General features: G+C 41.2%; 1 long non-coding RNA gene across 1 annotated transcript in view; it reads right to left on the reverse strand.

Moving 5' to 3' along the window:
* Positions 1 to 27,022, reverse strand: part of LOC121040568 (uncharacterized) — a 54,185-nt gene extending 27,163 nt beyond the window's left edge. Inside the window, exons 1-2 of the long non-coding RNA XR_005795356.1 lie at positions 26,881 to 27,022; positions 19,118 to 19,169 (exon numbers count right to left, since the gene is read on the reverse strand). This is a non-coding gene — a long non-coding RNA (uncharacterized LOC121040568). The remainder of the gene's footprint in view (positions 1 to 19,117; positions 19,170 to 26,880) is intronic.
* Between the last annotated feature and the right edge of the window lie 732 nt (positions 27,023 to 27,754).

Here is a 27,754-nt window from a genome sequence, read left to right on the forward strand (position 1 = left end):
AGAGAAGAGAAAGAAGTAAGGAAAGGCTTCTAACATCATTTTGAGTAGGACTTGAGGGATGTAATGTGGAAGAGATGAAATCAGACCTTGAGGAGATCGTTAAAATGCAAAGCTGAGGATTAAATTTTAACCTGTGCACAATAAAGAATTACTGAAGGCACTAGAAGTGAAGGGGGTGAAGCTCACGCAAATCTGTGTTCTTGATAGAACACAGCAGTCGTGGGAAGCTTAGCCAGCATTACCACCCTCCCCCCTCTGATTCCTGCGTTTTCAACTTCTAATTCCGTACTGCTTTTACTTCCTTTAGTAAACAGTCTCAGATTTCTCCCAGCTTAAAAACTAACACCTACTCCACCAACAAAATAAACCAACGTTCCCTTACCCCTCATCTCCATTTAGCTATTTCAGCTCCTTCATTCAAGCTCTTAAAAAATTGCCTTATGTTCTCTATATCTGCTTTCTTACTTCTTATTTACTCCCTAACACACCAGAGTCTAGTTTCTGCCCTAACCACGGAAATGTCTCTGTCAAGATCACTAACGAGCTTCTAGCTGTTAATTTGAAGGCATAGTCGTTAGTCCTTATGTTACTCAATCTTGGGGCGCCTGGGTGGCTCAGTCGGTTGAGCGCCCGACTTCGGCTCAGGTCACGATCTCACGGTCCGTGAGTTCCAGCCCTGCGTCGGGCTCTGTGCTGACAGCTTGGAGCCTGGAGCCTGTTTCGGATTCTGTGTCTCCCTCTCTCTCTCTGACCCTCCCCCGTTCATGCTCTGTCTCTCTCTGTCTCAAAAATAAATAAACGTTAAAAAAAAAAATATGTTACTCAATCTTGCATTTAATAGTTTCATGCCCTCTTTCCTTCCAAAAGACCCCTCTTGCTTTGGCTGTTGGGACATCTCTCATTCTTGGTTTTCATTATACCTTTCTGAGCTGTCTCAGGTGTTCTTCTTTTCCATTACATCTTTTATATATTGCTATTTCCCAGGGCTTTTTTCCTTGTTCCATTTTGAATAGTCCATTCAAGTGTGGGACAGTTTGGTAGAGATGTCCAGTGGCACTTGGATATAGAGGTCTGTGCTTGAAATAAAGATTTGGGGGCTGTCAGCATATGCAGGCAAGTGAAGACATGAGATTAGGGGAGAACAGGTAGAGTAAGAACAAGCCCAGGGAAGACAGATAAAGGGCAGGTGGAGGGATGGAATCACCCAAAGGAGAGGGGAAATCCGGGGAGACTGATGAGACGGAAATCAAGAGGGAAGGAGAATTTCCAGAAGCAGAGAATGCTACAGACACATTAAATTAGGTAAAGACTGGTAAGGATCTGTTGAGCTTAGAGAACTCTCACTACTGATAAAGACAGAAACTAGATTTTCATGAGCTTGAATGGGGGCAAGGGCAAGAAAGTAGAAAGAGCTGGGAGAGTCTGCTTTTTCTAGAATCTTGGCTATGAAACAAGAGAGGAATTGAGTAGTAGAAAGAGAAAGATGCTGTGCTTAAGATGGGAGAGACTTGCATTGTCAAGTTCTTTAGGCAAAGGGAAAGGTAAAAAGCTATTAATTTTATATATCACAAAGTTCATAACTAGTCAATAGAAACAGACAGGGATGCACAGAGACCCATATTAAGGAAAGCAGAGTATGTGAGATTCCAAATTTTCTTGTGTTGTGGGTTCATTTCTATTCTTTAAGTTTAATATATGTCTGGTGTTTCATTTCATTTCTTCACAGCAGTAGATCATAATTTAATTTTTTTCCTTGATGTAGGTATAAATGGAGATGCTAAAGCATATTTATGCGTACAGGGTCATTTCTAGATGCATGCACTAAATATTAATATTCCAATCCTCTTCTGAGCTCATGAGCCAAGCAAGAAATGCATTTTTCTTGCTTAGTGATGAATTTTTTTTTCTGAAGCACAAGGCTATTTGAGCAGGCTCTCTATCCTCAGAGAAAGCAGTATTATTATTACATTTTTCCAACAAAAGAAACATATAGGAAACATGATTCATATAGGAGCTGGGTTCTATATTCTATTTCTGGTCTATTTGGAGACATGACACACAGTCTAGCAGATCTAGATGAAACGATACTAACTGAACTTCCATACTGGTGGGCTTAGTTTTGCTTTTGTGATCTTATATTCTTCCTTCTCGCAGCAGCATTTTGGGTTTTCCCCTGGGACATGACCCTTTTTTCTCTCTCTCTCTCTCTCTCTCTTAGTGTTTGTAGATCAGTTGAGGCTGACTTTTTCCCTGGCTCCCAAAGCAAGGCATATGATCTAAAGCAGGTAAATCAAAGTGCAGAATTGCTTTGTCCATAATGATGGGTTTAGAGTGACTCCATGACCCTGTCCAGGCCAAGGATGGCCCTATTAAACCTGGAGTTGAATTACGGTAAAAGAGCTCTGTAACTGAGGATTTGAGTCTGGAGCTGCCAGCTGCCATTTTGTTCCCTCAAGGGAAGAGCCAATCTGAGTTTAAAGTTAGCACAAATGAGAGCATGGCCAAGAGATGGAGAAGGCCAGGTTCTTTGTGACATCAGTTGAGTTCTTGCCTCTAGGCATACCTAAAGCACTAGCACTACGTTTTTTAGATTCATGCAAGCCAATAAATAACCTTTGGAGTTGCATTTCTGTCCCCTGCAGTCGCAAGAGCTCTGACAAAAATGGTCGCTTGATGCCACATTCACACGTGTGACCTTATGCAATTCCACCCCCGCTGGGTAAGGATTATTAACTTCCTTTTATAGATAAAGGTCACAAAACTGCTAAATGACAGAGTCAGGATAAGAAAGTCTTAGGTCCTGTGCTTGATCCATTATACCATAGCTCTTTCCCACAAGGTCTCTCTTTAAGGTTTTTTAGGAAGAATTTATAGTGATTAATGCTATTGCCTTACTTCACCTTCCTGAACTATTAAGGTAATGGCGAACACTCTCTGATTTAAAACTTAATGCTGCCCTTAGTTTTAAATTTAGTTTATTTACACCTCCTGTGTCCTTTATTTCTTCTTCCTTTCCATATATGAATATTTTTTTAGACTCCATTGAAGTAATAGATCCAACAATTATTAATAGGATATTCTGTTCTTATTTAAAACATGTATTTCTCAGCCTGCCACTGCCTATTGATTTTAATCTAACATATCTTATTTTCATACAAAGTAATGATGACTCCCAGCACCTAGCACATAGTATAGTAGACACTCAATAAGTTGAATTTGTTGAATGATTTGTTGAGTGCCCATGGCATGCACAGTTTACTGATTGGCTTCATGAATGATACTTTTGCCGTTTTGCCTGGGACTCTCTCTCCTCTATCTACCTGGCCTGATATTCATACCTTTAGTTTTTCTTTCTTGAGTCGAACAATGGGAGTGACAATGGGTACAAAAGTCTAGGCAATGTGGTTTCAGAGAAGATGGGTTCCAGATTCCTATTCTGTTACTAAGTAGCTACCGGACATTCACTAAGTTATTCACATTTTCTGAGGGCTAATTTTCTTCAAATAGGCTGTTTTGAGGATTAAAAGAAATATGATAAATTTATCACTTTTATTGGTGCAATGTACACACCAGTGGGAAGGCAAGGAAGAAAGGAAAAGATTGCTTTCTTCCAGCAACAAATCAAGCTAAGTACAGCTAAGAAGCACAAAGGAAAACAGAAGGAACAGGGAAAAGTTTTTTTGTTCAGTCCTCTGGCTCTTTCTCATCCCCTTCACCTTGTTTTATTTTTCGCTGTAGCACTCAGCACCTTCTAACATACTTAATTTGCATACATGTTATGTTAATGATCTGTTTTGCCCCACTTGAGTTTAAGCTCCATGGGGGCAGGGACTGATTGAGAGGGAACTAAAAGCCTTTTGTTCAGTGAATGAAAAATTGGAGGAGTGTAGAGAAAAACGGGTGTGGGAGACTGCAAAAATGGGTGGAGAAGTAAGAATCTGGGGCATGGGTATTATGGAGAAGGAGCAGAAGGACCATATGAAGAGAATATCTTTGATAATATCCAGGATCTGGAGTAGGGAACATCTTTCCCATATTTATTTCCCAAATATGTGTGTGTGTGTGTTTGTGTGTGTGTGTTTTGCTTTCAACAAACCTTATTACAAAAGCCACATTAAATAACCGTTACAATTCAACATTCTCCTTATGTGACAATGCATTCTCAGAACAAAAGGATGGTGATATATCACTACAATATTCTGAAAGTTAGGACACCTCAAATCTTGTGCCTCTTCTGTTGAGCTCTGTAGTCCCTGAAAGACATTGAGCACATTGTGACACTCCTGTCATGTCATCTCATCTTGTCCTTTTTCTTTTTTCTTCTTTTTAAAATGGTAAGACCTAATAGGGTACATGCTCAGCAATTTAAGTAGCTTTTTGTTGGCAAGTAAACAAATACTTCAAGTTTATAACAGATGCACAAGTCCACTTTGGGAGAAATGCATTATAGGCTCAGGTGCATCCTAAGAGCTCTTATAATCACATTTGTTCATCTGTTCATGTGGTGTGCACCTGTACAAATTTGGCGTGGGCTTGGGTAAAGTGTAGGAGAGTCCCAGGTTCAAAGCAAACTTCCAATCTTTGTTCAGTTCTCTGAATGTTGTAGATTATTTTCCCCTCAACCCATAAAAAGGTAGGATTCTTAGCATATCTAGAAGCTGCCATTGCCCTTTGGTGAAAGTATTAAATACAAATGCAAATAAACCAACCTGGATCAAAGAGCACAGACCTAATTTGTAAGCACTTTAAAGTAAGCAGGAAAAAATGGATACAGGTTTTCAGAGTTTTGTATTTAAAAAACTCACAGATTTCACACATCAGCGTATAATCTGAGGGAGTGAATTGTCTTATGTGTATTAGTCTCTCTTTAGAAGAATCGTATTAAGATGTTTTTACTTGCGTTTGAGGCCTCCCAAAAGTTCAACACTGGATATTTCTATGGCACATACATTAAAATAAAAATCTGGGGATGGGGACGCCTAGGTGTCTCAGTTGGTTAAGTATCATACTCTTGATTTTGGCTCAGGTCTAGATCTCAATCATGAGATGTAGCCTCGCATCAGGCTCCATGCTGACAGCACGGACCCTGTTTGTGATTCTCTCTCCCTTTCCCTCTCCCTCTGCCCTTCCCCTACTCTCTCTTCTCTCTCTTTCTCTCAAAAAAAAGAAAAATCTGATAGCCACATGTATGGAAGAAGGAAAGAAAATACTGAAAACCAAAGACTGTTTCCAGGCTAAAGATTATTTCTTGACTTTTCAAAATGTTTAGCAGAAGGTTAATTAGCCCAGAAAATGCTGAAAGACTTGCGTTTTCATTCTTGTTTTTTGGCATCTACATTATGCTCTTCTATTACATGTGGGATTGCAAAGTATTGTGCTTTACAGACATCAAATTGTGAACTCAAATGTATGTATGGTTGGACTTCAGTTTTGGCTTCCTCCGTAAGAATAAAGAAAGTGGGGACCCCCAGAGCATAGCTCCCTTCCCCTCATGGAAAGACAAGCGGGAATTTTCCAGTGAATGACCTTGCAAGTATATCCTGAGTTGCTTCTGTTTGGTGTGTAAAGGTTTGACTCAGCAGGTTTGGGATGTTCAAACCCTGCACATTCCAGAGAAAGGTCTGGCCCTTGACTGGCTCCTGAGAGATAACTTCTAAGACTTTGGTATATCCTATTTGACAAGAGTGTCTTTGTTTACCTGTGGCCTTGAACTACACCAATATGATTTATGGAGGGGGCCTTGGACCATGTGATATCAGTTTGAGCTCTGGTGGTCCTGGAGGCTGGATAATGAGGGTCAGCTTCATACTCCATGACTATGTGACTCCCAGTAAAACCCTAAACTCTAAAGCTTGGTGAACTTCCCTGGTTGGCAATACCCTATGTGTTGTCACATATTGGCTCTGGGAGAATTCGCTGCTGTCTGTGTAACTCCACTGGGAAAGAACAACTAGAAGTTTGTGTTTGGTCTCTCTTGATTTTAATCTGTGTCCTTTCACTGTGGTTAGCCATACAGTGGGTATAACAGTTTTTCTGAGTTCTGTGAGTCCTTCTAGTGAATCGTTGAAGCTGAGGGTGGCTCTGGGGATGCTTGACAACATCCTCCTTCCAGTGAGAAGGGCTGTCCTTATACTCACCATTGTGGCGTGTGTACCTAATGACTATAAACAGCAGGCACCTACACACAGACTATTTGGCAACCAGGCTTGGACTGTTTTGCTCTGCTCAAAAGGCTATTCTCATGCTCGCACCTTTAAAAGGGAGAACAACAGAAGCCTACCATCCTCTTTTTTTAGAGCACGGCCTCACAGCAAATGTAATTGAGTTATAGACCTAGCAAGCCTTTCCGAGAGATGCTGGAAGACTGGGAGAGAATCACTGACTTTTATTCTTACACAGTCTCTCCCTGTGGTCCTACTCACAGCCTCTCGAAGATGGCCGCTTTCAAAAAGTCATTAATCTGCCACAAGGAGGAGAAGCGCATGTCTCTCTTTGTGACCTATGTATCAGGTTTTCGTAGGGAGGTGCCAATCATTATCAGATTCATTAAAATCACCCTCAAAATAAATGTTGATTTTCTTCACCATTGTCTCCACAAACTTGCATTAAATTTAGACTCTAATGCCAAGGAATTTAATATATCTGTCCTCTCTCTTTTGGAGAGGGAGGACAGCTATATTAAAAACAAATAGCAGGACTGACAAAGCTGCACAGGTGACACTACACATAGCCACCAGTGAGAGCCACACTCCCTACCATAGGTGGATGCCAACCCCAGTTCTGAAGTATGGTAGGCTGGCAGGATAGCGAGGTGGAGTCATCTCACTGTAGGGAGAGAGAAACTCAGAGAGGAAAGGCGCAAGTCTAGAAAGGCTGTAAAGGCCAAGGTCTAATGAGTTTGATCTTCATGTGTAGGTTCAGGGGCTTTCAGTGGCCTTGGGATTCTGCCTTCAACTCAACTCTCCATTCCAATAGCAAATGCTTGCCGGTCATACAGCACATAATAGGCCATTTCCCTTGCCATCTCTTCTGCATTGTTTTCTCTTTCTTGTCCTCTGCTCCCCTAAACCCACCTCAGATTCAGTCCTGTCCAGGAGTGTGTTTGGCCTGACTAAATGTGGTTATTCCAAAGACTCCTCAGTAATTCTGTGCTCTCTTCACTCCAGAGTTAACCTCAATTTTTTTTTGTAATAGATATGCTTATAAAGGTGGTCTGTGGAGTCAGTTTTGGTATAATGGCTCTCTGCTTTTCTATACACTTTCAACATAAAATCATACATATGTTTCTCTGGAATACTTTTTAGCATCCAAATCCAATCTAATCACATTTACAAACTCAGTAACCTTTTTGAAATCATATTTAAAAGTTATTTGAGTCAAGTTTTTCCTGATGAAATAATAATGCAAAAATAAGTCTTAATATAAATGCAAAACAGCTGAAGTTATTTTTAAAATTACAGTAACTTAAAGGCTTAAAGAAAAAAAAATACAGCAGTCGCTTATCTGAACAGAGCTCATTGATATTAAAAAAATCCCAAATGGTTTCTGAAACCTGTAGGTGAAATGCATGTCCCTCTGAATGCACAGATCTTTTTTATTTCCCCTAGAATTTTGTAGGCATGACTGGTTTTTAAAAATGAACAGGTGATGTAGGCTGAGGGAAGAGGCTGCACTAAAGCAAAGCAAAGGATTCAGAACATATCAGTAAATGAACAATTGGTAACCCCCTGTGTCGCCATTTTCTTCTCTGCTTTATCCTCATATTTTTACACAGTTAATAAGGGGAAGAGCTGGGACCCCAGCAGTTCTAGCTCCATATTCATGGCTCTTTCCAATTTACCACAACTGCCCTAAGCAGTGTTCATTAATCTTTGGAAATTTTCTTCTTTATATGGCAGATTGCTAGATCTCACTATTATAGCAGATACCTCTAAACCAACGTGCCAAAACCAGAACCTGTCCTGTCTCTTTGCACCTAAGCCTGTTCCGTTTCATGACCTGTACTATCATTGTCATCAACTCAGGTTCTCAACATACTGTAGCTCATATTTGATTCTTCTCTCTTCCCACTCTGACATCCATTCATTTTTATAGATTCTGCTCTCATGATGCCTCTGAATCCCTCCCCCTCTTGCCTTCCCTGCTGCTGCCACCCTAGCTCGAGTCCTTATTATTATTATTATTATCATCAATTAATTGTACAACTGCAATAGCCCCTACCTGGTCTCCTAGATCCTGGTTCCGTTCTTTCTTCCAGTCTCTCCTTTATGGTGGAGAGACTGTGCTTCTGTTCTTACTCCTGGAATCTCTTTCCCTGTCCATAATTTGTTAAATTCTATTCATCATATGAAAACCATCGCACATACTCTTTCTTCTTTCTCCACTATGGTAGGGTGATTGCATCAATGACCCAAATTAAATGGCATCCCTGTGTCTATGTCCTTTGTTCTGTTAGTTAATGGTTTCTTCCCAAACCGATACTGGGCTTGTTCATTGTGACTTGCTTTTGCAAATGGGAAAGTAGCAAACTTGATTCAAGCAAAGGTTTACATATAGCATGGGGCAATTTCTGCTTTCTTTACCCCTTGGTCTTCTGAATTTTTTCCTGAGGATACATCCACAGAATCCTACTGGAAAAGGAGACTAGTGTGGAATAGAACAAAGTCAGCCCAGGTTGATGCAACCAAGGCTATCCTGGACTAAACATCCAACATCTGACCACAGATATGTAATTGAGCCCAGCTAAGATCAGCAGAATCATTCAGCTGACCCTTAGACATATGAGCAATTATCAACTGTTGGTGTTTTGGGTATAAGTTTGGGGGTGCTTTGTTATGTAGCAGTAGCTAGTTAATACATCCAGTATGTTTTCTTCTGAAATAGTTCCATATTGTATGTACTGTTATTTCAGCATTTATTGTGTCTGACTTCTGTCGGACTGGGTCCTTTATGTCAGGGGCCACATTTTTAAAAACTGCAGTATCTAGCACGTAACCTAGCACACAGTGGGTACTCAATAAATATTTATTTATTTTATGTAATTTTACAGTAACTCATCCCTCCCCAATCTTTTACAAAACAACTGAGTCAAAATGTTTTTTTTTTTTTTTGCCATCCTTTCAGATTTAGCAAGAATATCTGTTTCAGTCAAGTCCTTGCTTAAGCTGTGAAAGAAAAGGCTTACTCTATAAGTGCTTGAAAATTAGTGTTTGTTTTTAAGTTTCTTTCTTTTAAGCCTGACATTTGGATAAGCCTCTTGTTTAAGAGGAGAAGCAGTCCATCAGTTTAGCTCCAGTTCATGTCTTGTGACTTCCAAGGTGGGGGACATGTGCTGGATCTTGGATTTGGGGAGGATGCTTCCAGGGTAGGGAAAGTATAGGGCTTTGGAGAAAAGAAGGGGAATGGGAGCCCGTGAGGAACATCTACACAGTCTTTCTTTCCCCGTCACTATAAACAATGGTAAAGTATGCATGGACTTTTAATTCAGCCATCTTTTCCCTTTTGGCAAACTTGAATCAAATTTCATAGAGAATACTCTACAAGCAACACTGGTGGTTGTTTCCATGCAGAGGGGTGAAAATGACTAGGCTTTTGAATTTTTTTCAGCATGTTTGTGCATATTTCTGATAGTCTATGAATCTTCTGTAAAGATGTTAGTATGTTTTTTTTTTTTAGTTTATCTATCTATCTACTTATTTAAAAATTTTTTTTTTCAACATTCATTCATCTTTGGGACAGAGAGAGACAGAGCATGAACGGGGGAGGGGCAGAGAGAGAGGGAGACACAGAATCGGAAACAGGCTCCAGGCTCTGAGCCATCAGCCCAGAGCCCGACGCGGGGCTCGAACCCACGGACCGCGAGATCATGACCTGGCTGAAGTCGGACGCTTAACCGACTGCGCCACCCAGGCGCCCCTCAAGTTTTATTTAAATGTGATATTTGAGTTTTAATTATTGACAGCTAATTCAAGAATATGGATTGCTCTCAAGGCTATCATTTTGTTTCCTCTAAGCTAAACAGAGACGATTTATGGATTTTCCAATTGTTCTATCCTCACTACGGGAATTAACCATTATTCCATTCTGACCTGTGACAGCTGCGTCACAGGGTGTGATGGGAAATTACCTAGGGGGCACCTGGGGCTGAGTTCTGAGTGAGCATCATCTATTGAGCAGAAAATCTGTTTGTATGAATGTCTCTGAATATATTTGTTTCCTGTTAAAGTAGTGCTTCCTGTAAACATGCTGCATCTTGTGTTGGAAATAGCTGGGAAAACTCCTCCTTTAGTGAGTGAGGGGCTAATTATTTAGTGACCTATCCTCGGCCTCAGTTGAGACACTCCTCACATGGTTGGGTATGGTCCCGGTAAAACAATGCCACAGATCAGAGGTTTCATAGGACCTTGGGGAGCTATAGCACGGGACAGCTAGGAGAATTCACATCTTACCCCAAAGAAAATCCCTACTCATAGGGATTTTGGTAAATTGCATCTACAGGTTATTGCATGGTAAATTGCATCTACAGGTTATTACATTCAAGGTGAGCTTTGAGGTATAAATTTGTAGGATGTTGTTCTCTACCTTCACACTGATAACAATTGATCAACTGATAAGCAATCATGCCCCTATGTCCCCAGAATGCTCCTTTGTTACTGTGGACATCTTGTTTCTTTCCTTGGATTCCTCAGACCTCCTGCAAGATCCAGGCACTACAGTGTTAACGCATTTCCCTGTACAGCAAAGGGCAGGCTCTGTTCTCTTTGCTAGTGCCCAAGACATACCAGCTTAAAATATCTAACTGTTATCTTGGAACACTTGAACTAGAATGCCAGGACTCCATAAAAAGCAACACAGTTCAGATATTAGAATGTTTTATTCTTACTGCTTTCCTTCTGGTAGCCATGGGCTAGCAGGAAGCCTGAGATGAGTGGGAACAAGCAGCTCAAGGAACAGAACACATATTTCACTAAAAGCCAGAGGTCCTTTGTTCCAGTCCCAATATGTAGTAGATGCCCTGAAGCATAAATTCGTGAGTTTCATCTTGCATTTTTCTATTACTGGAAAATTTCAACTGGCTAATTTTAAAACATAGATTTCTGCGTCTCCCCCCCCACCCCCCACAAATATGCAGGCTCCGCACACATACTCTGTGGTAGCTGCGAAACAGTTGGAGAATTCCCCGTGTTCAGTGACCTCAAACTCACACTTCAAGCTGTGCTGTGGTTTCTTGCTAGTACAATAAAACATACATGAGTTGTGACTGGCTGCAGAGTCAGGAGCGGGTGTTTCAGTGTTAAATAATCTGGCTCCATTAATTTTGGCGGTTGCTGTCCATGTTTCTATTTTTGTCCCCAGTTAGAACTGTCAAGAAAGGAGTCCACCAGATTTCCACAAGTGCTTTTGTAAAAATGTCATTTGCCAAATCAAATGTCCGAGGCAGTGATCACACTTTCACAGTTACACACGCCCATCACGTGCTTTTCCATAAATGACTACCCGAGAGCCTGGGCAGAGAGCAGAGATGAGGCGCCGAGTGAGAGAGACAGTAATGAGGAGACAGAGCCTGGCTTTCACAAACAAGCCTTTCCCCTAATTGCTCCCTCCCGTTGCAGCCACCACGGCAGCAGCAGCAGCCTCTGACGTCAGCTGCTGTGGTCTCCCCGGGCGATGAGAAACCCTGCAAGAGCAGAGAGAGGAGCAGGGCCAACACAGGCATGCAGAACATCCCTCATCTGATAACCAATCAAAATCACATGTTGTAGTTTCGAGATTGTCAGGGGTTGAATTGTGCCCCCACCATATTCGTGTTGGAATCCTAACCCTGGTACCTGAGAATGTGACCTTATTAGGAACTAGGGCCTTGCAGGTGTAATTAGTTAAGTAAAGAGGAGGTCAAACTGGAGTAGGTGGGCCTTTGATCCAAATGACTGGCGTCCTTATAAAAAGAGGAGATTTGGACACAGACACACAGAGGCGGCGTGTCATGTGATGATGGTGGTTGAGACTGGAGGCATGCATCTGTAAGTCAAAGAACACCAAGGGTTGCAGGAAACCACCAGAATTTAAGGAAAGACAAGGAAGGGTTCTCCTCTACAAGTTTGAGAGGGAATGTGGCCCTGAAGACACTGTGATTTCAGACTTGCAGCCTCTGGAACTGTGACATAATAGATTTCTGCTGCTTGAAGCCACCCACTTTGTTTTGGACACCATTGGATACTAATACAGAGACCATGCCTCAATTTTTGCATCAGGAGGCAAAGTTTTGAATTTAAGCGTCTGTTCTTCTTAGAGTGCTCCAAATATCTGAATTCAGGGGAATAACGTCTGTTGACATCATCAACTGTGATGTTGATATTTTCCTACCTGTAGAACTCCCATCAGAGGGGCATGAAAACTCAGAGATTGAGAATGTGAGCCATGGGGTCATTCACAGGCTCGATCACTTAGGGGCTGTGTGATCCTGAGAATGTTACTCAATCTCTTTACTTTTTAGGTTCATCATCTGTAAAATGAGATACTAATAGTGTCTTCCTCACCTGATTCATAAAGATTTAGTGAGGTAAAGCAGTAATCCATGTTCACTCGGCAACTATTTATTGACTCATGGTATGTGCTGCATTTACAGTTAAGGAGGGAAAATAAATAAGAGCATAGACAAATGAGATAATTACAAATTCTGACAGACTTGGGAAGAGATCAACAGGGTCTTGAAAGAAAGTGTAAATGATGGTGGGGAGGGGACACACTTTACTTTTTATTTTTTAAAGTTATTTTGAAAGAGAGAGAGAGAGAGAGAATATGAGTGGGGGAGGGGCAGAGAGAGAAGGAGAGAGAGAACCCCAAGCAGACTCCAAGCTGTCAGCACAGAGCTCGATGTGGGCCTCGATCTCATGAACCATGAGTTCATGACCTGAGCCAAAAACAAGAGAAAGATGATTAACTGACTGAGCCATTCAGGTGCCTCTGGACCCACTTTGGATAAGAAATCCAAGGACTACTTCTGGGAGAAGGTCAGATTTCAGCCAACACCAAAAGGATGAATAGTGTTAGTAGAGTGGAAAGTTGGGGAAAGAAATCAATGGCAGAGGGAGCAGCTTGTACAAAGGCCCTGAGGTAGAAAGAGCATGGCATGTTCAAAATGTCTCTTTAGGTAAGGGGTAGATGGCTACAGTGGTTTTCTATTGCTATCGTAACAAATCACCACAAATTTAGGAGCCTAAAACAGCATCCGTTTATTATCTCACAGCTTCTGTGGGTCAGAAGTCTGGGCACAGCTGAATTCTCTGCCTAGAGTCTGTCAAGGCTGAAATCGAAATGGCGGTCAAGCTAGTTCTCATCTGAGGCTCAGGGTCCTCACTGGTGCTTGGAACTTCTTTTTCACACTATCCATGTGGCTCTTTATATTTTTAAGATGGCAACAGCAGATGAAGTCCTTCTCAGATTTTCAATCTGACTGCCTTGCTGGCCTTTGCTTTAAGGGCTCATGCGCTTTTTATTGGACCCACCTGGGTAATCCATGATACTCTCCCCATTTTAAAGTCAATTGATTAGCCCCTTAAACCTATTCACTGGAACATATTCACAGGCGTGACAGATTCAGTCTTGGGGATTTGGGTGTGGGGTCTTCTCTCCACCTGTAATTCTGCCTACCACATCATATGACTTGAAGAGGAATCTGATGAAGCAGGGCCTTATGGATCATTGTGAAGGTTTTGAAATTTAATAGCAATAATTGTGGTAATTACTATCATGTAGTTACTATGTATACCATCTATTTATTAGATTCCAAACATTACAAAATATAATCTTATTGGATCCTCCTAATACCCTTTTGAGAAAAGTACCACTATACTCCATTTACAGATGAGGAAATCGAGGCTCAAGTGATCTACCCAAGATTTCACATTTCCTGGTGACTCCCTATTTAAGCCCAGGTATGTCAGTTTCCAAATTCCATCAGCATTTTTTAAATGTTTATTGAGAGAGAGAGAGAGAGAGAGAGAGAGAGAGAGAGAGAGAGAGATTATGAAAAACCACGGGGGGTGGGGGCAGAGAGAGAGGGAGGGAGAAAATCACAAGCAGCTGTCAGTGCTCCGCCTGATATGGGGCTTGATCTCATGAACCTGTGAGACATGATCTGAGCTGAAAATCAAGAGTCTGACACTAACCCACAGAGCCACCCAGGCGCCCCCAAATTCCATTAGCATTTTTATTTTATTTTATTTATTTTTTTCAACGTTTATTTATTTTTGGGACAGAGAGAGACAGCATGAACGGGCGAGGGGCAGAGAGAGAGGGAAACAGAATTGGAAACAGGCTCCAGGCTCTGAGCCATCAGCCCAGAGCCCGACGCGGGGCTCGAACTCACGGACCGCGAGATCGTGACCTGGCTGAAGTCGGATGCTTAACCGACTGCGCCACCCAGGCGCCCCAGCATTTTTATCTTAAATCCCCCTTACTTAGACGTGCATTTAAGATATATTTTTAGAGGTTTCAATAGGGACTTTTCTCTTCTTATGGGTGAAAGCATAATTGATCTAACTAGATGTTTTTCTTTTTGAGTCTCTTAACCATGCCTGGGGGAAGGCTGGTGATTCCAACCATCAGGTTGTAGCCCAGGACTACAGCAGATCTGGCGTCTTATACATTAAAGAGTTTTAAAGAATTTCTGGAGCTCCATGAAGCAAAGCTTATTTAATTTTTGATATACTTTTCTCAAAATTCAGTTTGTGGGCTTTTCATTTCCATGGGCTCAGTATGAGTTTGAATACTATCACCTGCTTTGCCTTTGGAAATACCTTGATTTTTGTTGAGGGCATTGAACTTTGAAATTTTTCAAAGCAGAAGGACACATATGCCAGTAAGGCAGTGCTTAATAATGGGGCCATAGCATCCACATTCTAATCTTCTTCAAGTATCTCATTAATTATCTGTATTTTGATGACAGTTAGAAACCTGGCCATTTCCACAAATTGTTTCATAATAGCTAGGCAGAATCTTGTAGTCCTGGGGATTGTAGAGGAACACATTTTTACACGAGGCTAGAGAATATGCCTTGCTCTTATCCCATGGGCCTCCTTGTTCACCTCTTGGTCCATCCTGCCAAGGATAAAGTTCTAGAGATCTGACTCCATGCTGGGGACAAGAGGTGATTAGTCACATATTAGTTTCTGTTCCCCATCAGGCGCCTACATATACAATGGCCCCTTGTGTTTAAGGGTCTGGTAGACAGGAAATATCGAGGACTATTAATTGTGGAGTCACCTCTAGGGGGTAGTCAAACCTTTTCCAAGGACCTGGGTGGGGGGGCGGGGAGGTGGTGAGGAGATGGACTCTGTTCTTCTCTAGGAAAGCGGGTGGAAATGTTGCAGGAGAGGAGGGAGTTGGGAAAGGTATGTCCCACTGATTGGAGCTGTGTCCTGGGAGATTGCCCAGCAGGCATATTTTGCAAAAATGGTCCAGTGCCAGTTCCCAGGTGTCTGCTGACTGGGGGGCAATTCATCATTAGTTAATATTTCAGTGCCCGTTGAATGCTGCTTCCCTGTGCCCCCTGTAGCTCCAGAAATGCTTGCTTGAGGATACGCTGCTAGAACCCAGGACTCCAGGAGAGAATAAGAAACACGTGCATTCCCGTTGCCAAAAACCATTGCTTTGCAGCTGCAGTACAAAAACAGGTATCAACACATTTAAGCCATGCAGGAGGGGAAAGAATTCCACCCAGAAGGAAACTTTGTTTGCCAAGTTTCTTGCCAGTTTTTCCTATACAGGGGGTAGGAAGCATTCCCAGAAAGAGAATGGCAAATGAAGTTACAACAAACTTAAAAAAGGCAATTCGCAAGGGAACAAGATCTTCAACAAACGAAAAAGTGTAAATGGTAATATTCCAGCAAATTAGCTCCTAGAGAAGCCCTTAGGCAGAACTGTAAGCCATTATAATTAAGGATTTGGAAAATATCAGTATTTAATTAGAGCCTCTTTTCTTGGTGAAATGCTGTTGCGTTGCTGTAACTTCAGGTGTAAACAACTAAACATACCCATTTCTAAAACGTGTTTTGTTGCAAGCCTAGAATCAGTGCTAATGTTAATTTGCTTATCTTGCGTCTTCCTCGCCTGTTTTTTTGTTTTATTTGTTCGTTTTTGATCAGAGCTGAATTTTAAGAGCATTTTTATCTTTAGTTCCCAAATACAGCCATCTCCAGTTCCCAGGCTGTTCTAGGTATTTATTCACAAACACTGGGGATCATCCCATAAACATACCAACTCCTCTGTAATCTAATAAACATGGTTCCTCCAATATTTAATGCATATTTGTGGCAGTTGTTTCAGACAAGGAGTTTTCAAATCCATTCCCAACCTAATCAAGTATCTTGACAATAGCAAAATGTTTCAGCTTTATCCCTTAACAGCAGCAAACATTATAGAAATTGGTTTGTGCCGCATGAAATGCTGATTAAAACACACACACACACACACACACACACACACACACACACGGAATACCTGGTGCCTGACTCACATCAGTCTTAGCCCCCACTTTTTGCACCTGCAATATTCCTGACAGCAGATAAACCTTTATTCCTTTGCCTATATAGGGACGCGTGTAACTCAAAATGTTTTCCTGCCGTGATGGAGAAGATGAGGCATTATCAAGACTAACACTACAATTTAACGCTTCAGAGGAGCAGTGTATATCATTACTCCCTCTGTAGCCAAGCACACTAATTAATATTTATTGCACCTGTCAAGCCAGTAGCCACGGCCAATCCATTCCTGTGGCAGTTCAATGGGAGACTGGACACCATATTTCTCCTTGGCAGACACGTTTGGGTCATCAGCAAAGACAGAAGCCCCTTTCCCCAGTGAGACATCGTAAACGCTATTTTTGCTCTTGCAAAATTAAACCATTAATTCTTTTCGCATTAATTTTTATCCTTGTTGAGAATTGCTGTAAAAAGCAAGTGGGGGGAGGGTGGAGAAAGGATGAGAAACCACTGCATGTTCAGGATCAGCTGTCTAACATATTTATTAGAAGAAGGGCTTTTGGAACCCATGACCTTTGCTTTGTATCAGACATCCCTTAAAGGTTACAGACATGTGGGGGGAGACATGGTTATAAATCCTCATGAAGTTTAATCAAAAGTGGCAGACCACCCAGCAGTAAACATGTTATTAAAACTCTTTGACTTAAGACTTTGTTCAGCATTGCCAACAGACCCCCATCATCAACAGGTAGCTGGCAGTGGAATTAATTAAGCGAGGGTGAAATAATAGATGAATTCTCATGTTGCACCTACAGCAAGGCATTTGGCACCGAGAGCGGAGAAGTTTCTATCAAGGCTGTGAATCATTCTATAGTGCATCTGAGTAAACCCAGCACGGCTGTGGAACGAAGTTTACTCAAAAATTTAATTAGGAGAACATGTAAACCGTACTGGAGAAAAGTAGGGCACCAAATGCTGCTTTATTTTACTTTCCTTTTTTGCTAATTCTGTCAGGAGCACCTGTGTCATTAGAACCACGTGACCCAAACTGCCAAGCTTTTGATTAACAGGAGGGATACTGTGAACTGATCACTGAAGATTATCAAGGCCATTATACTTTCCCTTTGAAATAATTGCTCTTCCCTTGAGGATGACAACATTAATGCTGATGATAACGAAGCAACAATAGCAATAATAATAAAAGAGCCAGCAGCTTCTGAGCTGGTATGATGCCCCAGGTACTAAGTGCTTTACATACATTATCTCATTTAATTCTTACAAGCCGTGGAGGGAGGAATTATTAGGTCCATGAAACAGATGAGTAATTGCGCTATAGAGAAGGCTTGTAACCCCTGGCACCCACGTATAGTCTGTTATACTCCAGAGCTGTCCTCTAGGATGGAGGCTTCTTTGGAGGGCATTGGGGTACTGGGAGAAGAACCCATTTACATAAGAGAGCAGCATCTCTGTAACCTCTCTACTGTTGTCCTGTGGCTCCTGCTTGGGTCGGTGTTTCCCACCAGCAGTGTTATCCATGTCCTGACCTCTGGAATTAGACTTTCCACACTGGGCTGGCCGGTTAACTCATGCCTCAGCCTCAAGTTCCTTATTATAAGTTGGGGATATTTATTCCCCTTTCATAGTGTTGTTATAAAGATGAGATGAGGTGACATATGCAAAACCTTCAGCACAGCGCAAGCACTCATTATTATTAGAAATTTTATAGGTGGTTTTCAAACGGTGGTTTTCGAAGGGTGGTCCTTAGAGCGGCAGCATCGGCATCACCTGTGAACGTGTGTTAAAATGCAAATTCCTGGGCCTGCCCTAGATTCACCGAATCAGAACTTCTGGTGGGTGGGCCCCAGTTATTGCATTTTATTCTTTTATTTTTCTAAGTTTCCTTATTTATTTTGAAAGAGAGAAGGAGAGAGGGCGAGTGAGTGTGAGTGGGGGAAGGGCAGAGAGGGACAGGGAGAGAAAGAATCTCAAGCAGGCTCTGCGCTTTCAGCATGGAGCCCAATGCAGGGCTCAAACTCACTAACGGTGAGACCATGACATGAGCCGAAACCAAGAGTCAGATGCTTAACTGACTGAGCCACCCAGGCGCTCCCCAGTTATTGCATTTTAACAAGCCTTCGTGTGATGGTGATGCTCTAATGTCTGGGGACCACTGGTCTACATACCAATGCTTCTTATTGATGAGTTACATTTTGACTGCTGGACATCTGTTTTCTCCTTCCTTCGGATAACGATTTTGGCAGCTTGCTCACCATCTTTCTCCTCTTTAACTCTTGGTGGGTAGGGTAGAGAAATCAGCTGGCTTCCCTATTTAAAGTAAGATTTTGACTGGGAAACTTTGCTCCACTAGTGGCTCACCTGTTTTTCTAATAAATGTCTCCTGCTTTTCTCTGCTGTTCTAGTGAAAACCGTGAGGCCCTCTGGGTAGGAGCTAATTCTATGCTCTGTGGATTGTCTGCCTCACTTTTTAGTCCTAATGATTATTCCTAATAATAATAATTACTGAAAGCTTTTCTTTGACTTGATTACTGCTTCATGCTGAAGAAAAAAAATCCCTTCAATTTTTCTTTCCTTTTCTGAGGCCTGACAAATGACTATTACCATGTTAAGTCACTCACCTGTGTAAAGCAGAGATTTTTATTTATGTCTCTGATGTTTGTTCTTTAATATCTGTAGAAAAACATAAAATTTGTGTTAAATTGTAAATGGGGACTTTCATTCTAAAGAAGGGTCGGCGGCTTTTCCCTTTTACTTGCTTGCCGTATTTAATTCAACCTTAGAAGACTGGTACACGCATCATTTCCTCCTCATCTCTGTTTCACTGTTGAGTGAAGTGTTCTGAATTAATTTGGTTAAATTATTAATAGCTCACTATTGGAAAACATTCCAGCACTGGAGTTTATATTTCATCATGCGCTGTGAAGTAATATGGTAGATTTCATGCACACGAATGAATATGCGTCTAGTGGTTAGGTGAAATTTTGGTTCTGGCCTACCCACAATGAATTCTCATGAAGACATAATTTAATAATGAAGTGGATATTTTAGTTTTCATTAGATCAGGACAGTTTCCTGGGAATCAAATGATTAGAATTACAGAATGGGCTGGGTCATTCATTTATTTCACAGAAATGTGCTAAGCACTCTATTAGGCACTGGCAATACGAGGGGTTAAAAGGAGATATGGCCTTTGTTCCTAAAAACGTTATAGTCTAGTGAGGAAGACATACATTAATCAAAGAAATACCAGAATAAATATAAAATGACAGTCACGATAACTGTTACAAAAGAAGGGTGAAAGGTACGTAAGTGTGAGCATATAAGAGAAATCGACCCGGTTTTCCCTGGGAAGTGGTGTTGGCACTGAGGTGAGGGAGAAGCATGATTTCTTCAGGTGGAATTGTCATGGGAAAGGGTACTTTGGAGAGAAGGAACAATGTATACAAATGTCCTGGGGCAGGAGGGAGCATAATAGCTAAGTGGGGCTGAGAAAAGGTCAATGTGGCTAGGGATCAGGGAACAATGGGGACCCATCAAGGAGTTTAAAGCAGAGGAAGATGTAAATAGATTTAGGTTTTGGCAAGATCACTCTGGTTGCAGTGGGGGTATGGGTTGTCAGGAGACCAGAATGAATGTAGGCAGACTAGCCAGTGGGCTATTTCAGAAGAGGTAGCACTGAAGGGCTGGATTGGGGTAGAAGTGGCAGAAATAGAATGAGTGAATGTAAAGATAACGACAGGATGGTGATGGGCAGAGAGGTGATTCTCTGATTCTGGTGTGCATAGGAGTACTGGTAAGCAAGCTAAGAGACCCCTGGAAGAAAACCATGTTTGCCAGAGAAGCTCGTGTCTGCTTTTGGACTGTTGAGTGTGGTGAGCCAAGGGAGTGCTGGATATTTGGGTCTGGAGCTCAGAGGAAATTCTAAAATGTCACATGTACACTTGGATTTATCTGTATATACGTGATGATGCAGCTATAGGCATGGATGAGAAGAGGGGGCGTAGATTCCTATTTTAACGAATAGCAACATTTAATGCTAAGTAGAGGAGAAGACAAAGAAGGAATGGCCAGAGGGAGGGAAGGAGAAGAGAGTGAGGTATCATTGGAGCTGAGGAAAGAAAGCATTTCAAGAGAGTAGGAGTGGCCAACAGAGCCAAAGTATGCCCGAGAAAAGACCAGCAAAAGGTCCATTGGATATGGAGAAGCCCATGGTTTGGTTTGCTTGACACTGAATCTTGGGAAAACCATGAGTGATAATAACATAACAGTGGCCCCTGATAATAATTGAGATATGTGCTGTTGAGGTTATCCATCTCTCCCTGCCTGAACCCATCTGCCTATGGCCCAAGAGGAAGGAGAACAGAGAAGAGGACCCACTGAGGTATGAAAGGTCATGAAGCACATGCGAAAGCAGGCTCTGGAGACAGACATCAAAGTTTAGATTCTGACTCCAAACTACTTAGTTTGGCGGAATTTCTTCATCTTCCTAAGTTTCAGTTTCTTTATCTGTAAGATGAGCATAACTATTTTACAGGTACTTGTGAGGATTAAGGAGAAATGGATCAAAATCTTAGCAAGGTACCTGACCCACAGTAAAGGTTAAAAACAATTGTTTATTTAATAACTAAATGATGAATTTCAGGCAAGGGAAAAAAGAAAAGATGTGTTTTAGCAAGATGACTCTATCTATGTATCTATCTATCTATCTATCTATCTATCATGTATCAATCAATCAATCTATCATCTATCTTCTACCTATATAAATGACTTCATAATTGGAAGAATAACAATAACTAAATACAAAGAAAGTTCATTTTTGTTACCTTGGAAGGGAGTTTCTAATAGTGTGCTGTAGTCCTTTTCCCCAGGTGATTTACCTTTTCAGCTAATGCCTTTCATGAGGACATAACAATATTCTTAAGAAATGTACAGATGGTAAAGTGACATGAATATGGAAGTGATAGCAAATATAACTTGTGACAGAATAAAGATTGAAAATAAAACAAAATAAATGGTCTGAATCAAATCAGACAAAAATTTGACAAATCAACTAATAAACGAACTGTACAAATTCAGGACGGTATGATCCATGTGACTTTTCTGGGCAAAGGCAGTTAAGAGCACCAAGCCTTCTCCATAATTTCACTTTTCCCTTGACTTAGGGCTGGATGTAGTGGGGCACTCTGAGGTCCTAGGAATGTGCCAAAGCCTTGGTCCATGAAGGACTGTGTTGAGGAGAGCCCTTCCTCTGCCCTTGCCTCCTGATCTGTGACTTCATGTCACCTGAGAAGTGCTCAACTATTACAAACTATTACAAGTTAAGCCATAGAGATTTGGGGACTATTACCACAATAACCACTGTTATTCTTTGCTAAAAAACCAACAACAAGCAAAAATAGAAACAAAAAACCCCACTTCAGTCTTCAGTAATATTAATAGAAGTATGGTGTCTAGTTTAATGGGAAATGGTATTCTGGAAGAAATCATCTAGGAAGATACCAAATGACTTGACCACATTTTTTGTATTCTGTTAGTAGAGCTATATACCCGATCTTTAGGTTCTTGGCTTCACACAAGAAGAGATAGACCTGTTGGGAGAGTTCTTGACATACCTGAGGCACTCAATAAGTATCTGTCAAATGAATAAATATTAAAATGTATACATTCAGGGGTGCCTGGGTGGCTCAGTGGGTTGAGTGTCGGACTCTTGATTTCGGCTCAGATCATTTATGGGATTGAGCCCTGTGTCTGGTTCTGTGCTGAGCTTGGAGCCTACTTGAGATTCTCTCTTTCTTCCTCTGCCCCTCTCCCCTGCTAGCAGTTTCTCTCCCGCTAATATTAAAAAAATTAAATAAAGTAAAATAAAATAAAAATGTATACATTCAACGGCATGGTCACAAGGAGAGGTGGTAAACTGAATCCATGTCCTATTAACGGTGGTTAGAGGAACTGAGATTGTTCAGCTGGGAGAAAATGAGACAGGATAGGTATCACCAACTATAAAAGTACCATGTTATAGAGGAAGGATTAGATTAGTTCTCTGGGAGTCCACCTTGGAAGTGCAATAATAGGTTGAAGTTAGACATTTCTGTTCATTGCATGATGATGGAACTTATGGAGGTCCCTCATCAGTCAGAGATGTTCAAAGGAGAAGCGGCCCCTTACTGCATTTGAAGTGTTTAAGCCAAGAGTGAGTGACAATCAGTTGGGGGGATATTATTGAAGAAAGTCAAGCACTGGATGCAATCCTGCATAAGATGCCCCTAAGACCTCTTACAACCCTAAAGTTCTATGTTTACATGGTTCTAAATTAAACTTCATCTGGAGATAGTCGACAAAAGGCACTGATCCTAGAGAGTCCTGTGGTGGGCCACATATGACTTGTCTATAGTAAGAGTAAATGTCCTTTTCATCTTTTAAATAGTAGTCACTGTTTTGTTCTTTATAGGGCAGAGATTATTAATGCTTTTTCCCAGCTGTCTTCTCCACATTTCTAAAGGTGGCTCTGCCTTATAATTTTTTTTTATCATGAAAACAATATTCATAGGAGGGTTTTTCTTATAGGTGGTCTTAAACCACTGTAGAGAAGTTTTAGCTGAAGCTCAGGTGATTTGAAATCTATTGCATATCAAGTTGTGTTGCTCTGAGTGCCCAGCAAATGCCAGGAGCTCTATGGGTTATAGGCACCTTCAAGAAGGTTCCATTCTCAGCTGTTAAAGTCAGTTCTGCCACTGAAGTTAATGAAGACCCGGAGTGTAATCCCAGCTTTGTGCACACCGTGACTTGTAGGAAAGCTGTGAATGTCTCCTGAGTGAGCGTTTCCATTCACAAAACAGAGGCACAGCAATCGGTTTTCCTGAGAGGGATATTGTAGAGATAAAAGAGAACAGGTGTGAAATTGCCTTTACTTTTTAGGAGAAATAAGAGAAACTTTGGACAGTAGAGCCCAGGTTTATATTAGTTATTCTTTTAAGAAAGTACTTGGAGTCTAAAGGATGAGTCTCATTCTCTCATAGTCTCCACATTATGCTTACCAGCTACGTCTTCAACTGAAAAGTTAATATGGTACACCTAAAACATCTAAGGTTCCCTTTACTGTCATGCTAATATGTGAAAATCAATGCTCATTACTAAGAAACAATTATTTGTCTGAGGGTCAGTTGACTAAATGGTTAATATTTAATAAAACCAATAGGGGTAAAATTAGAAGTTTAGTAGAAATTCCCATCTGGCACAATTGTAAAGAGATATAGAGGAGAATAAGGTACATACCATCTATTTCTCTAAGAAAAGATGTAAATGTAAACGAAGTAGTGTGCCAACGTTTGACGAGAGTTTTTGGGGAAATATTTAGATTGTTTCCGTGAGGTCACTGATATTCCTTAGGGACTGTTAATTCCCTCTGAAACTTTAAATGCCTTAATATGTTCTGCAGATATTTTCTGAGTAAACACCAGGAATGAATACATTGACTTTTAAAGTGAATTCTTTATTTTATTCACAGTTGTCATGCATTCTATTTCAAATACTACTCTGGCAGAAAAAGCTCTAATTTGAGAGAAATACCAGATAGTTCTACCTAATATAATGAAATCAGCAGGACTTGAGCCTCTCCACACTCTCATTTGCTCTGCTAACAGTCTTTGCCTCCGTTCAGGAAACTCTCACCACTCCCCACCCGCCAACCTCTGAATGTGTCAGGTCCTTCGTTGGGCATGAGAGACACAAAGGATGTGTGACACAGAGTCCCTGCCTTGGAGGAGCTCACAGTCTAGAGCCGCTGTGAAAAGATGTATCTGGTGCTCTAATACTGGGCTTAGAATGAATTTGAGGCTAGATTAACCAGGAACATCCTGTGAACAGTAACTTAGCTTTGATTATTCTTTTCTTGAATCTTTCTCTTTCTTAAAGATAATGTCTTGGGCTGTGAATCCCATAGATTTTCATGTAGCCCTTTCAGGCACAGAAATAAAATACTTCAAGTCCTAAGGATGGGCTTTATTCATGTTGTCCAGTGGGGTGCTTTGCATCTTGGGCATATTGAATTAATTTCCCCCACGCTGGCTGCTCTCACCACATTAGAGCATTTGCAGTTGTTAAGGACTTAACTGTGTGCCCTTAAAATTCATATGTTGAAGTCCTAACCCATCATACCTTAGACTGTGACTGTATTTGGAGATAAAGTGTTCAAAAAGGTAATGAAGGTTAAGTGAGATCATATTTGTAGGCCCTAATCCAATATGACTGATGTCCTTATGGGAAGAGGAAGAGGCATTATGGACACACACACTCAGAGGAAAGGCCATGTGAGGACACAGTGAAAAGTGGCCATCTGCAGGTGAAGAGAGAAATCTCAGGAGAAATCAAATATGCCAACACCTTGATCTTGGACATCTAGCCTCCCGAACTGGGAGAAAATAAATTTCTGTTGTTCAAGTTACCCAGTCTGTGGCATTTTGCTATGGCAGCCTGAGCTGACTAAGACAGCAACTATTTTTGATACTTCAGTTTTGGTAAAGTTGCCAAATTGAGCAGTTATTCCCAAATTCTCCTCCAGGTTCTGCACATGGCTCCTCTGAGTCCCAACCATCCTTTCATGCCTCTATGATCAAAGTTCCCTAACTTTTTCTCCAGACTTCCCATAAGATTTGAAAATTTTCAAGGCTAAAGAAAAAGAGGAAATCCATCTTTCTATCTGAACTCTGCAAATGTCACCCCAGGAAAGGCTTGACTGTCACCTCGTTCTCTCCCCAGGAGACAGGGATGGAGAACTTGGCTGAGATGTAATGCTGAGTCCCCACAGTGATGTTTAAGTTTCAAAATGTCCCAAAGAAAGTGCATAGTGGGAGTAATGGTCTGGCCCTGCCCATCTGCAGTGGGGCAGTATTGGGTTAACTTCTAAAATCCCAGGTGTTGGAAATGTACCTGCAGGAGCTTCATAAAGACAGGTATATTCTAAGGCAGAAAAACTAATACGAGTTCAAATTAAAGAAATGACATGAAATTGCATTTCTTAAGGAGGGAAATAACACTCAGGAACATTAAATGATTTAATTATGCTTGAAAGAGCTTTTTGAGCTAAAAATGCAGCAAAAGCAAAGTGTGTTGGGATATAAAGTTTGAGAAAGCAGCCACAAGAAAAATCTTGGAAGCAAAGTCTGTAATCACCCATAGCCATATTGAGGGCAAGGAGCACCCTCCATTAACATTCATTTTGCTTTTTTCTGGGACAAGGACCTAGAAGAATAAGGCAATAATTTTATGTATTCTTGAGGCTTAATTGTCACCAGTGGAAAGAAATACCGCGAGTCTCAAGATTCTTCAACTTAATAGATCTCAAATATATTAATGTATATTTAACATATAGCATTAAAATTAATCAACATTTATTCTAGTTTCCTTAAGGACGCACATATAGAAAATGACCCCTATCAGAACCAACTGATTATTGATATAGCAAATACTTTGTCATTAACACCTGATACATTTTATGTGTGTGTGTATAACATAACATAACAACATAACATAACATAACATAACATAACATAACATAACGTATATATTCCCTATATATATATATGGACACTCCATACATGCCAATTATTTACTAGATTCTTTGTTTAGAAGAGGGTCATGGGCATATTTACACCCAAATGTTTTTCTGGTAATGAACTAGCATTCTGAATGGAATCTGTCATTTAAATAGATTCTTTAGCCATCTCTGAATCCTCAGGTTTTAGTTCTAAACTTTAAACAGAATATAAAATGGTCCATGTGGAATGGACCCCTGACTGAACAGTTCCTGGTATGGTGCAAATTTTCTTTTATGGTGCCAATTAGTGTCTGACTTGTCTTTTTGCCATGTGATGAATTAAAAATGCATGATTTGGATGCTGGAAAGCTAACCAGCTTCTGGATAGAATCCCCCGGACACTGCCATTCTTCCAGTTGATCTTTTTGCCCTCCCTGTGTTGGCAAGTACTGCCTCTATCGCCCACTGCTTACATTTTTCCCTAACAGATGGTTCTTTTTACTAGTCAAGATCCAATCTGGTGATTTACTTTAATATGCTTTGGCCTAAAGAATACCCACGACAGACAGCTAGCACAGCCTCCCGAAGCAAAATTTTGCAAAGAAAAAGTTAAGTCGACACATGCTATCTAGACTGCGTTCCATTTTATGCACCCCATAAATCAGAATATTTGTCAACAACAATTAAAATGTAGTTTCCCCGGTAATAAACATTACAGGGGGGAACAAATCAAGTTTCATTTATTCTGTCAGAAACCGAAGGCGAGCGCTTCATATTATTTTGTGGATAATCTCTGAGGAGTAAACTAAGCACAATTACATTCTTGATTTTAATTAAAACTCTGGGTACCTTTCAAGTTCCGTTAGGGAGATGTCCTGGGTCTGCTTAGCTGAGGTCTGCACCGTGAAGTTAATTTGACATATAACATATTTTTCATGAGGTAACTGTCGCAGGAAGCGGTTTGTAAGAGCAGCCTCTCCAGTGCCTGTGGGCCCCACAAAAAGTAATGACTTCTCCTGAAGCAGCAACTTCGCCAGGAAGTACATCTGCATAACGGTCCCCGAAGCCCTCCCAATAATGTCATTAAGGTGGAAAAAATCAAAGGAAAAGGCGCCCAAAAGATGCCGTTAAAAATGTTTCATTACTCACTGTACACAGAACAACAATAGAACTGAGTCATGGAATCATTTCAAATCACAATAAAAGTGAAACCATCCCCAAGTACCGGAAAGGGTGGTGGAGGCAGACACGATGGAAAGTGAGGCTGGACCTGGGACTCTGGAAGGCCACCGGGGAAGGCCCGTGTTCCTGCTTCTGTCTGTGAGGACCCTGTTCTTCAGGACTGGGCCTGAGGCTCCACCGGCCGTTAGTTTTTGTGTTATTTGACCAGGGGTTGGCTTATAATCTACTGATTTTCTCCTTGGCCTATTTTTTCAACTTAGTTCTGCAAAGTAACGAGCAGAAAGCTCAATGAGCATGCTCACTGGTGTGAGCTGAGTTGTGAGGGGCAGGGGACTGGACTGTCAAGGGGCCGCACACATGGAGCCTCTTCCCCATCCTCACCGTAGCCCTCCTCCTCACCCAACCTAACCAGGGTTTCTCTACACTAGAGTCTGAAAAGTAGATGCTCCTCCGGGCGTTTCTTAAAATCCGAGCAAACCTGAGCTGCTATTGGCCTTTGGAGACCGTCTTCTCCAGCTGGTCTGTTAATTCACAGATGGCG

The sequence above is a fragment of the Herpailurus yagouaroundi genome, unplaced genomic scaffold (assembly GCF_014898765.1).
Source record: "Herpailurus yagouaroundi ecotype Mexico unplaced genomic scaffold, PumYag 182, whole genome shotgun sequence".
Taxonomy (NCBI): domain Eukaryota; kingdom Metazoa; phylum Chordata; class Mammalia; order Carnivora; family Felidae; genus Herpailurus; species Herpailurus yagouaroundi.